Below are 8,362 nucleotides of genomic sequence, written 5' to 3'. Positions count from 1 at the left end.
TCAGCGCCGACCTCAATGGGCGTGGTTTCCTCCGCTCCGCGGCGTTGGTGGATGACGGTCAGCCTGCGACGCCCGGAGTTGCCACGCCAGCCAGGACGGCTGCTTCACCTCTCTGCCGGCTGATTACACGGCGTGGAGGCAGCTTGAGACGGTTCATCTCCGCCCATAACGAGGCCCAACTTAACCCCGGAGTTGTATGTGTCTCACCGCTTTTAATGTCAGACCAGTCCCGCCCTAGTATCACCGGGTGCGGAGGATCAGGAAGGATTGCCACGGTTACTTTCTGGACTGATCCTCCGTAGCTAATGACACCGCGGCGGTGCTGTACCAGCGGTTTCCCGTGGACACAGGTTATACTGGTCTTGAATTTTAGCCATTGTCGCGGTAGCACAAAGCGGCGGGCAACAATGGAAATGTTGCTGCCGGAATCGAGCAGAGCGAAGTTTTAAACCCGTAACGATCACCACGCCTGTATGCGGGACCGCCAACGGGTTTGTCAGAGCACACCAAGCCCTCCTCCCCTCCACCTGCATTCCTCCTCGCCTCCAAGCGGTTTTGCGTGCCGGCGCCGCGGACGCCGATGCAAGCTCCGGGTTATACAGGGAGGGGCTAGGTCTTGGGACATACCCCGGCTGAGTTTGGCAGAAGGACGGTTCCGCTCTCCCAGAGTGTGAGGCCGCCCTCTGTGTTTCCAGAAGCTCTATGAGCTCAGACATGTTCTTAAACTGCACGCCCCAGACCGGCTGGGTGAAGCCCTGGGAAGTGCCAGGAGCAGATAGCACGCTACCTGCTCAATGACCTGGTAGGGCTTGTTTTCCAAGGGCCGTAGCCACTGCCATACTTTTGCCCATAAGGACCAGGCTTGTTTACTGGTCGGCCTCTCAGGGTCCAACCTCCACTTCGTTATTTTACTCACCTGCCAGTCTGGGGCACCCCAAGGTGGTAAAGGGGCTGTGGTTTCACTGGGGGCAGGCACTCTCCCCAAGAGAGCATACTGAGTCCCTCTTGTCTCCCTCCAGGGCAGCCCACTGTGAGCCCCACCCGCACACTCCCTGGCCTCTAGACGGCCTAGTTCTGCGTGCTGGGAGCGGAGCCCGCACCGGTCTCGCCAACCACGGGCACCCTCCCGCCTGAATACTCGGCCCCGCACGCCCCACCTGGGTGTTTTGCAGGTCCTGTCCCCTTCTCTTCTGGGACTTCTCCATCCTGCCGACTACGCCACTGTCACAAAACGAGTCAAAGACAGAAAAAGGTTTGGGGCAGCCACCCATGTAATTTGGTATCCTGGCTGCAACTTCGTTTTCTTTCAATACCAGCACTGAAGTGCTTACAACAGAGTCCAAAACAAGACTGACACAGAAGGGAAAAGGGAAGGCTTTTAAAGGGGGAGACAGGAAGTGAGGTCATAAGGGTCGGGCACGTGTTCATTGTTCATTGGTTTAGTCCCGGATGTGACATCAGGGGGGCCGGAGCTGGCAAGGTCTGTCTCCATTGGCTCGGTCCCAGAAGTGACGTCCAGAGAGACAGGTGGAACCTCCCGGGTTAGGTCTACAGGGAAGTGAGAAAGAGAGTTAGTGCGCTCTGCCACATCCCGGCATGGCTCAGAACTGCCTTCACTCGAGCCCTTTAGCTGCCTCCCATGCGCGCGTGTGTGACAGGTGATACTACTGGATTCGAACCTGAAGTTTAGAATAAGGTGTGAAATTCATGCTCGATGGATCTGTGATTCCGCTGCGTTTCCCCTTCGTATATAAACTGCTTTCAAGAGTTCCAGCCACCTGCCAGAGCCGCTGTCTTCAGGAGTCATAAGGATCACTTCATCAGTAAATCACAGAGCCGCTAGTCTGACCAGAGTCCAGAAGGTCACCTCACTTTGTCATGTAGGTGACAGAGGTAGTGAGTGACAACATACTCGACATACAGAACTGGGAAGGAATGAAAGCTGCCATCTTCTTGTAATCTGTGTTAATCTGTGGCTTTGCATTGACCTGCTGCATCATCCAGCTACACCTTGGCTTCAGGTCATGGACAGAGGACCTGCTGTTCTCATAAAGAATGTTCAAAATTGCAAGTCTTCACACACTGAGGCAGCGGAAAAGTCCCCTCTTCATCACACTACCAGTCCCATGTTTTATTGTAGGTATGCAGTTCTTATCATTGATTGCTGTGTTAGTTTTACACCAGACCTAGAGGGTCCTGCGCTATCCACAAAGTTCTTTGCTGTCTTTATTAAAAGAGACGTGAAGATGATCAAGGTGACTCTGTGCAGTTATGAGACGAGCACCAAAGCTGCTCTTGGATGGCATAGTTATTTTGTCTTACTGCTCTCCCTTGAGTCCTGCTTTTACTCTTCATCTCTCATACCATAGAGTCATGAACTCTGACCTTAGAGGAGGGTAGACAGGCCTGAGGGTCTTTGGATGTCTCTTCTGGAATTCTCTATGACTTCTTGACTCAGGCATTGCTGTGCCCTTGAGGGACTTTTGGCAGGCCGGTTTTTCCTATGAAGATGTTGCTCTTTTCTGAATGTTTATACTTTTGGAGATGATGGCTGTCACTGTTGTGTAGTGGAGTCACAGAGTCGTAACAATGGCTAACACTTTCCTGATTTCACTTACGTTTTTTTCTTCATCTCTTCTGAGATTTCCTTTGATAAAGACTCCGTGATCTTCTAGAAACCTTAGGGTGACAACTTCACTGTCATGATAAGTGACAACATATGGTGAGATTTAGATTCAGTAAGGCTGGCTGTGTCTTATCAGGTATCTTTGCTTAGCTCTTTGCAGGAGTCACTAAAGAGACAATTCACCAGGCACATGGCAATACAGCTGTTGGGTTACTTTATTACTTCAATATCTTAAGAAGCAACTTATAAACGGTGTTACACGTTTACTCTGATTCCTGTCATCTAATATTACATTTTGTCTAAAGATCGTCAGCCATTCATTATGACAAATATACAAAAAAGGAGAACATCTGGAAAACTTGAACATCACTGTGCATTTATTTGAATTAGAGTTGCCATCGTGAAGAGCATTTAGTATCACGTGACATGACATGTATTCTGTATTATTAATGTCTTAACACAAGTTTTATCAATTATGGACTCTCTTAAGCCAACTACTGATGATTTCACTTTTTAAGCAGTGACATTTCTCTTTCAACTCTGTCACTTGAGTTGAAATTTTTAATGATATTCATATTGATGTTTTTCTTTTTTTAACTTATGTGTCAGGTGCTGGACTCTGTACTTTTAATACTCATTATACTTTGATCTTCAGTAGTTTTTATTTTATCGGTCAGTATATATATTTATACTTTAGCAGATTTGTTCTAGGTGTCCGTCTCACAAATGATCTTGTATTCCCCTGTTCTGTTGTGTTGATTTTCATTGTATTCTTAACTTGAGATGCTGTGCTCTATGATACGGTTTGTGCAGAATAAATTTGAATTGCTTAATAATGTCTGTTTGACTTACTTTCTCTGTGCCCTTATTTTGCATTCTGACTCTGAGAGAATTAACCTCTCTGTGTTAGGAGAAATGTCACACATTAATATTTTAATTGCTGCATTAACTTTGCTTGCTGCCATTTTTGAAATCTGTGATCTTTCTGTCCACTCAGAATTTGTTTGGTAATCCAAGCTACTCTCCATGTTCCTTTCACGTTGCCTCCTGTGGTGTTTCAGGTGTACTTTCGGTGACTTCAATACCTCGGAAGTTTTTGCAGTTTAAAGAATATACAATTAAATTTGACTTTATGGACACTGATCAACAGAAAAAGACTTTTTGATGTCAAAATGACAACAGATCTCTGAGATCTCTAAATTCATGACAGATTCATGAATCAGTGATGGTGTCAGTTTTCACTCAGTATTTAGTAGGTGCCCCCTTGGCCACCAATGACACCCATGAGTCTGTGTGCACAGGTCTCTCTGTCTCTATCACTTTTGTACATTTCCGCTCCATTCATTTTTATAAAGCTGCTCAGATTTTATCAGGAGTCATGGAGATTAGGAGTGATCAGTGTCTTTCAAGTTCCACCACAAGCTGTCAAGTGACTTGAGATCTGGACTCTGACATGGCCACTCCTGGACATGAACATTGCTGTTTTAAAACCACTCCTGTGTAGTTCTGGCTCATTATTTTGTTTAGTTGTCTTTCTGGAAAAGCAACTCTTGTCCCAAGACACAGGTTTATTACTCATTGTATTGGGTTTTCCTGCAGAATTTTTCTGTATTTTGCTGCAGTCATTTTCCCATTTGCTATCATAAACCTTCCTGGGTCTGCTTCAGAGAAACCTCCTCATAGCCTGATGCTGACCCCTACATGCTTCATGGTGGCAATGATGTGCTTCAGTGCTTGGCTTATGCCAAACCTGGCATTTAGTCTGATGCCCAAAAAGCTTGTTGCCTCATTGAACTATAGAATCTTCTTCCATTCTTGTCAGAGTGTCCCATGTGCCTCCTGGTAAACTCGAGCAGAGATGCCCAATGTGTCTTTCTCTATGTTGTCTATGCAGTCTCTGTAATGTAAGCTACTGTAGCTTGTATAGAAAATTTAATCAATGTATAATTTTTACAATGTAATACAAGTATATACTTGTATGAAGTTGTAACAATAAATTATTAAATTATAAAGATTAAGACTGAATGCAGCTAAAGGGTTAACTAAATTTTAGGATTTCATTTTTAGGAAGTCACTGTGCACTGGAGAGATTCCAAAGGACTGGAAAATGGCAAATATCATCCCATTATATAAAAAGGGTGACAGGGCAGATCCAAGCAACTATAGGCCAGTAAGCTTAACATGCATCACAGGAACATTAATGAAAGGAATTATTAAGGATAAGATTGAGCAACACATGGCAAGGACAGGAGTTATTCTGAACAGTCAGCATGGGTTCAGAAGAGGGAGGTCGTGTTTTACTAACATGTTGGAATTCTATGAGGAGGCAACAAAAGGATACGATCAAAGTGGAGCTTATGATATTTATCTGGACTTTCAGAAAGCATTTGATAAGGTGCCACATGAGAGGTTGGGCATTAAGTTAAAAGAAGTGGGAGTTCAGGGTGATGTTTTTAGATGGGTGCAGAACTGGCTCAAACACAGGAAGCAGAGGGTGATGGTGCGAGGAACCTCATCAGAACTGGCCGATGTTAAGAGTGGTGTTCCACAGGGGTCAGTGCTAGGGCCGCTGCTATTTTTAATATATATAAATGATTTAGATAGGAATATAAGTAACAAGCTGGTTGAGTTTGCAGATGATACCAAGATAGGTGGATTAGCAGATAATTTGGAATCCATTATATCATTACAGAAGGACTTGGATAGCATACAGGCTTGGGCAGATTTGTGGCAGATGAAATTTAATGTCAGTAAATGTAAAGTATTACACATAGGAAGTAAAAATATTAGGTTTGAATACACAATGGGCGGTCGGAAAATCGAGAGTACACCTTATGAGAAGGATTTAGGAGTCATAGTGGACTCCAAGCTATCAACTTCCCAACAGTGTTCAGAAGCCATTAAGAAGGCTAACAGAATGTTAGTTTATATAGCACGATGTGTGGAGTACAAGTCCAAGGAGGTTCTGCTCAACCTTTATAATGCACTGGTGAGGCCTCATCTTGAGTACTGTGTGCAGTTTTGGTCTCCAGGCTACAAAAACAGCGCAAAAAAAGGTCCAGAGAAGAGCGACTAGGCTGATTCCAGGTCTACAGGGGTTGAATTATAAGGAAAGATTAAAAGAGCTGAGCCTTTACAGTTTAAGCAAAAGAAGATTAAGAGGTGACATGATTGAAGTGTTTAAAATTATGAAGGGAATTAGTACAGTGGATCGAGACTTGTATTTTAAAATGAGCTCATCAAGAACACGGGGACACAGTTGGAAACTTGTTAAGGGATTAATTTTGCACAAACATTAGGAAGTTTTTCTTTACACAAAGAACGATAGACATTTGGAGTAAGCTACCAAGTAGTGTGGTAGACAGTAAGACGTTAGGGACTTTCAAAACTCGACTTGATGTTTTCTTGGAGGAAACAAGTGGATAGGACTGGCGAGCTTTGTTGGGCTGAATGGCCTGTTCTCGTCTAGATTGTTCTAATGTTCTAAATATTGCTTAAAACTTAGGCACGTGAGGTTTTTGTCTCATCTTAAGAGAGCCACCAAAATAATTCTCAGGGTTAAAATGAGGTAAATGAGTAATGAACACCCATTTAGAAAGTGAAGTGGTGATAACATCAGTAGGAGAATCTGCAGAACTCTCATTTTAAAGAGGTAGTTTTCAGAATAATGGGAGAATTGACATGTATACGACATGCCACAAGAATGAACCAGAGACATCAAAAAGGTTTCGGGCAGCCACCCGTATAGTATGCCCTGTCTGCAAATGGGTACATTTCTTGTGAGTTTTTCACAGGTAAGAGTCAAAACAGAACTGATTTAAGGCTGTAAAGATGGCGGCTTTAAAGGCCGAGACTAAATGTGACGTCAATGGGACTTGAACTAGAAGTGATGATGAGAGAGGAAGTCAGTGCACCCCGCCACTCTCGGGTCTGGCATGGAACTATCATTATTTAGGCCCGTTAGGTGCCTCACACACACACACGTGTGTGACAGAAATTACATGATGTTATACCTGAGGTTATAGTTGTTCTAACTGATTGCTCACTCCATGGACTAAGACATTTGTGCCTACTTTGTGTAAATAAAGATATGTTCTGCATTCTAATTTGAGCTCCCTGACTGCCTTCTTTGAAGGCAGAGGAAAGTTCATCAACATAATCTGGTGACCCCCGATATGATTAGGAAGAGGCGGAGTGCTCCATAAGACAAGACGAGAACCCGGGAAACTGCACATTCAGTGGCACTCTAACAAAGGTAAGTGATTTTTTGCTATTACATTGTTAGTGTCACTTTCACTGGGATTTCATCCTGCCCAAGGAGACACGGCAAGAAGCTTCTCTAATAGAACTAAGAGTATGGAAAGAACAGAGAGTACAGAACTGAGAGATCAAATTGAAGGATTATTTTAAATAAGTGTATTGGCACCTACAACACTGCCCCACTATAGTGAAAGTATATTCAGAGACTAACTGGGTAGGTGAAGGCCTTGAGTAACACTTCACAGTGGGTATATTCTTCCAATAAAACCAGTGAAGGGCAGGTAGAAGACAAATAATGCTTAATGCTGCTTCATTGGGTTACCTGGTTCATCGGTTCATAGTTGTAAGATGATATTGAGCCGATCACTGATTTACACTAGGTAACTCCATTGGAGAGAGTGGGTAGTAGATGAAAATCCTATTGAATACCACTCTGATGCTAAGGTCTGGGGTCTTTAAGTTCATTTTGGTAAATGGCTATTATAATAATAGATTATCTAGAAAGGACTTTGATTAGCAGATTCTGGCTCGAGTTTGAACGCTTTACCACAGAAGAACCTGATCACCTTGTGGGTCATCCCTAGGAGGCTCCAGATTGAGTGCCGAATGGTCTTATCAGAAAGCCACTTTGGTGGAAACACCAAGGAAACATTCAATTAGGGAGGGCTGACAAAGACACTTGCCTATGGTTACAGTCAACGAATGAAAATTCTTGCACTATGTAAAAAGCAAAATACTTATGGTTATGTTGGTGTTATGTCCATGAGAAGAAAGGGCAATGAAACAATTCACAAGGGATGCGAAGTTCCTGTTGAAAGTTATGCGAGTCCCAGTGCTATCCTTGCTGGAAAGTGTGTGTTAATTGAGCAGCCTAGGGCATCGTCTTTACCTGGAGGAGTTTTTGCAGACAGTTGCCTTGTTAACTTGACTACTCAGCATCCTTATAAATTAACAGTGTGGGTAAGAAATGAAACTGATCCTGATGTAGTCATTTCCAAGACCTATGTTATTGCTCAATTGACTGTACCGCATGCTGTACTTTCCATTTCTTCCTCGGACTGTAACCAGCTTGGCAGAGTAGAGTGTGGCTGCTTGTCCCCTCAGTTACAGAATGCAGCTGCAAACTTGCGTTTAGGTTTCGACTTTGGTGATTCCTCACTGTTAGAAGATCGAAGCTCTGGATCACTAAGGGGCTGTATGAGTTTTCAACAACAACAACAACAACAACATTTATTTATATAGCACATTTTCATACAAAAAATGTAGCTCAAAATGCTATACATAATGAAGAATAGAAAAAAAAGACACAGTAAGAAAAATAAAATATATCAACATTAATTAACATAGAATAAGAGGTAAGGTCCGATGGCCAGGGAGGACAGAAAAAAAAACTCCAGACAGCTGGAGAAAAAAAAAAAATCTGCAGGGATTCCAGACCATGAGACCACCCAGCCCCCTCTGGGCATTCTACCTAAC

This window comes from Polypterus senegalus, chromosome 11 (assembly GCF_016835505.1).
Source record: "Polypterus senegalus isolate Bchr_013 chromosome 11, ASM1683550v1, whole genome shotgun sequence".
Lineage (NCBI taxonomy): Eukaryota > Metazoa > Chordata > Cladistia > Polypteriformes > Polypteridae > Polypterus > Polypterus senegalus.
Note: the sequence above shows the minus strand (reverse complement) of the source record.